The sequence below is a fragment of the Formica exsecta genome, unplaced genomic scaffold (genome assembly GCF_003651465.1).
Source record: "Formica exsecta isolate Colony F162 unplaced genomic scaffold, ASM365146v1 scaffold136, whole genome shotgun sequence".
In the NCBI taxonomy this organism is placed as follows: Eukaryota; Metazoa; Arthropoda; class Insecta; order Hymenoptera; family Formicidae; genus Formica; species Formica exsecta.
In genome coordinates this window covers 19,112-24,116 of record NW_021848692.1, presented here as the reverse complement: position 1 = coordinate 24,116, position 5,005 = coordinate 19,112, and the positions used below count along the sequence as shown (strand labels likewise).

At 40.3% G+C, this 5,005-nt stretch overlaps 1 pseudogene; it reads right to left on the bottom strand.

The window, feature by feature from the left end:
- Positions 1–2,355: 2,355 nt before the first annotated feature.
- Positions 2,356–3,920, bottom strand: LOC115245898 (annotated as a pseudogene).
- Positions 3,921–5,005: the final 1,085 nt, after the last annotated feature.

Genomic DNA, 5,005 nt, shown 5'->3' with positions numbered 1-5,005 from the left:
GTGCTTAATCTCCAGGACATTGAGTTTCCAGTGACTGTGAACCAAATTAAAAAATTCGAGCTTCTCAACGATATCTCAATCAATGTATATAGTATCGAGGAAAAGAACATTGTCCCGATACGTCTGAGCGAGCTAAAGACAGATAAACATGTCAACTTGCTGTACGTGGAAGACAACAACGTTGGACTTGTCGCGTGGATCAAGAATCTATCCAGACTCGTGAGCTCGCAATTGAGCAAACATAATGGTCAAAAATATATCTGCGATCGGTACGTATATATTTAATAAAATATATTGTCGAAATAATTGAACAAAAAATAAAAAAGTATTTCTTTTTACATTTGTCAGCTAATGTCCCCATGGCAAATTTAACATCTGATGAATGGGAAAATTTTCACAGCGCGACGCATTGCCACATATGTGAAAAACCATTCGTCCAAGATGACACACGCGTACGCCATCATTGCCATCTGACCGGGCGGTACAGAGGTCCCGCGCATTCAAATTGCAATTTAAATTTAAAAGATTCTTTTTGCATTCCAATAGTTTTTCATAATTTATCCGGTTACGACGCACATTTTATTATAAAGGAAATAGCTACAGCGTTCGAAGGGAAAGTCGACTTACTTCCGATAACAAAGGAAAAATATATATCGTTTACGAAAAATGTTAAACTTGGCGAAGAGAAATGGAAAAAATGCGTTTTATCGATTTGTATATATTTCTCACAGCTAGTCTCGATAAATTGGCATCATTCTTGAATAAAGACAAACTCAAAATTTTAAAATCTGAATTTTTAAATTTATCGAATGACAATTTTAATTTATTAACACGGAAGATTGTAAATTATATGTATATTTTATAAAGTTTACAATTTTGTTTATGTTTGTAAAATATTATTATGTATTATTGTTATCTATCCAAGAGTTGTGTGTAGCATCAAATTCCAGCCATTTCACATAAACCTTGTCACCCTTTTTGCGTATCACCTTTTCCACGAGATGTACGTCGGGATTAGCAACGCGTTGTAACTCGTATTCGTAAAATCCGCCGGCGACAGGATTTCCACACGAATCTTTGAGTACATAGGTCACGGGATTAGTTTTCTGCACTTTAACGATCTTAAACACTTCGGTCGACCAATCTGGCGTGTAACCTTTCTTAAAGATGGTCTTGACTTTACTCACGCGTACCGGATCGCCTACTTTGAATCTTGCCGGTGCAGCAATCTTTACGTTGCTGTATACCGTATTTAAAAGTTTATCGGCGATCGCGGGGGTAACATCGATAGGTCTCATACCGATAATGCGATGTTTTCGCGCATTGTACTCTCCAACGAGCCGGGACAACGCGTCGATCCACTTGTAATTTCCAATAAGAGTAAACATTTTCCACATATTGTTCTTTAACGTTCGGTTGAATCGTTCCACGACCGAGGCTTTCATGACAGAGTACGTCGAATAATGATTAATGCTATGCTTCTTCACGAGTTTCTGTACATTTGCGTTGTAAAATTCTTTTCCTCTGTCGGTTTGAAAATTTTTCGGGCATCTTCCATCGTCTCGAATTATCTTTGCAATCGTATCCGACATCTCGTTTCCACTCTTACTCTTGAGCGGTACAGCCCACGCATACTTGCTCAACACATCGATAACTGTGAGTATGTAGTTGTAGCCTTTGTCGAATCGTGCATATGGACGCATCTCGACCACATCCGCCTGCCACAGATCGTCGTATCCATGTACTATGACACGTCTACGTGGGAAATTTTTTCTCGCTGGAGCATGCAATTCTTCCACGAGCAGCTGTTTTTCAGAGGTCTTTTGCGACATATTTGATCGAGGCATAATTTGCAATAATGAGATAATTCCTCCACGTATATTCTTTATATATCTTTCTTCTCCTGCGCTGAATTAGATGTAGTCTGCGCGTGAGTTGCATACCGAAGCATTTTCTGCATCTCATCCATCATTATTTGCAGCGTTTGCACATTCGTCTCGAACGTAATTATTTTTTTCTCAAGTTCTTCCTGTCTGTCCTCCAAAAGCTTGACACGTATTTCCACGTACTGTTTGTTTGCGGCATCAGTACCATCTTCCGGTTGCGCTACCCGTCGTATCTTGCGCGACCTTGCGTCAAAGCCGGAGGCTGTCTGACACAGAGCGTTATCGCGCACGTAATTTCTTAGTAATCCATTCCATTGATAGTATGAGTTGTTCCCATCGATAATCCAAATTTATTAATCGACATTTCGATACAAACAATAATGACAGACTGACTCGTTTCGCCGACGCATAGATTAATTTATAATAAGGCCAGTTTGTAAAATATTATTATGTATTATTGTTAACATATTTATAATTTATTATTTTTATCTATCCAAGAGTTGTGTGTAGCGTCAAATCCCAGCCATTTCACGTCACCCTTTTCACCCTTTTTGCGTATCACCTTTTCCACGAGATGTACGTCGGGATTAGCAACGCGTTGTAACTCGTATTCGTAAAATCCGGGATTTCCGTTAGCAACGCGTTGTAACTCGTATTCGTAAAATCCGCCGGCGACGGGATTTCCGCGCGAATCTTTGAGTATATAGGTCACGGGATTAGTTTTCTGCACTTTAACAATCTTAAACACTTCGGTCGACCAATTTGGCGTGTAACCTTTCTTAAAGATGGTCTTGACTTTACTCACGCGTACCGGATCGCCTACTTTGAATCTTGCCGGTGCCGCAATCTTAACGTTGCTGTATACCGTATTTAAAAGTTTATCGGCGATCGCGGGGGTAACATCGATAGGTCTCATACCGATAGTGCGATGTTTTCGCGCAATGTACTCTCCAAGGAGCCGGGACAACGCGTCGATCCACTTGTAATTTCCATTAAGCGTAAACATTTCCCACATATTGTTCTTTAACGTTCGGTTGAATCGTTCCACGACCGAGGCTTTCATGATAGAGTACGTCGAATAATGATTAATGCTTTGTCAAAGATGGTCTTGAATTTACTCACGCGTACTGGATCGCCTACTTTGAATCTTGCCGGTGCCGCAATCTTTACGTTGCTGTATACCGTATTTAAAAGTTTATCGGCGATCGCGGGGGTAACATCGATAGGTCTCATACCTATAGTGCGATGTTTTCGCGCATTGTACTCTCCAACGAGCCGGGACAACGCGTCGATCCACTTGTAATTTCCATTAAGCGTAAACATTTTCCACATATTGTTCTTTAACGTTCGGTTGAATCTTTCCACGACCGAGGCTTTCATGACAGAGTACGTCGAATAATGGTTAATGCTATGTTTCTTCACGAATTTCTGTACATTTGCGTTGTAAAATTCTTTTCCTCTGTCGGTTTGAAAATTTTTCGGGCATTTTCCATCGTCTTGAATTATCTTTGCAATCATATCCGACATCTCGTTTCCATTCTTACTCTTGAGCGGTACAGCCCACGCATACTTGCTCAACACATCGATAACTGTGAGTATGTAATTGTAGCCTTTGTTGAATCGTGCATAGGGACGTTCGTTGCAATATTTAACACCGTAAACATAATCCATACTGTTATTTTTATCTTGACTCAAAATAGCTCCCACATATTTTGCCTTAATGGAACCAGATGTGTGCGCATGTATTTTGTAAATGTAAATGTGTTTTGACCCTCGGACGTTGGTAATTGATGTTGAACCGACATCACAAGCGTTTCAGGCGTGGTTTCGAAAATTTCTTCCACATACGGAGACGATCTTTCGTACAATATTTGACTCGATCGTACATCTTTTTTTCGGATGCTTGTCTTCGAGCATACTCGATGGTTCGACTTTCGCTTCATTAGATTCCACATTGATTGTATTTTCGACAAGTTGTTTTAGAGGTTCGATAATTGGTTTAAAGTGCCTCTCCAATGCGACGTCTTCCTCCATTTGACCGGTTTTTAAAGAACGATGTTTTTTGCGGATCGATTCTCTCGTTTTTACAATCTTTCTCGAAAGCTTCTCACGATTAGTGTTTGACAGCGAATAGAGAAGAAGTCTAAAAAGTGAAGTAAAGTGTCTAAGTGAACTTTGAAATATGCCATCATTGATTGAAGTCGTGTTGTGTCGAGGCCGTTACTGCGAGACTTTGGTAGCTACGTGGAACAATTGTGGGACAAGATTCCCGAATATATAAAAGCTGACTCAGAGGTTCAACAGTATCGTTGATGCACGCGACATTATAATTTACCGTGGCAACAAACACGTTGCGGATAATATACTCGCCACGAAAGCGCGAACACGTATTACCGCGAGAGATTCAACTCTTGGTGAAAGAGCAGCCGCTACAGCTGTTTGGGCGGCTATGAAAGCAAAGACAAAATTCGGTATGGGGATGAAAACAAAAAAATCCTCGATGAAAACAAAAAAATCATCGATGAAGAAAAAGACTGCGAAAAAACGACCAAGCAAAAAAAAACGTCAAAATAAAAATGCCTGCCGATGTAACGACCAATGTACAATTGGAACAACTTGCAAGACGTATGCGTATACAATTTTTTAGAGGCGTTTTCATGCGCAATAATTTACCGATAAACGGTGTATGGCGAGCTGAGAGCGGTATCGTCAATTTGGATGACGTCGATGGTTTCGGTACTCATTGGGTTGCGTATGCAAAGAGGGGAGATCGTATAGTATATTTCGATAGTTTTGGAAATCTTCGACCGCCCAAGGAATTAGTGCGATATTTTGGACAGAATGTTGCGAATATAGAATACAATCACACGGCCTATCAAAATTATAATCAAAGTATTTGTGGACAATTGTGCCTTCGATTTCTTCAAACGGTCGATGATCGATATGAATTTAAAGCCTGACGATTCACCGCGCGACTCAGTATTCGTTCGACAGTTTTCCAGCACGTTACTCACGCTTACGTTGACCGGCAAGAGTAGCGCTCTTGCTGTAAGCTACTTTCCAGCTATAGATTTAAACGATGGCGATTACGAGCTTAGTTTAACGGAGTTTGAAACTTA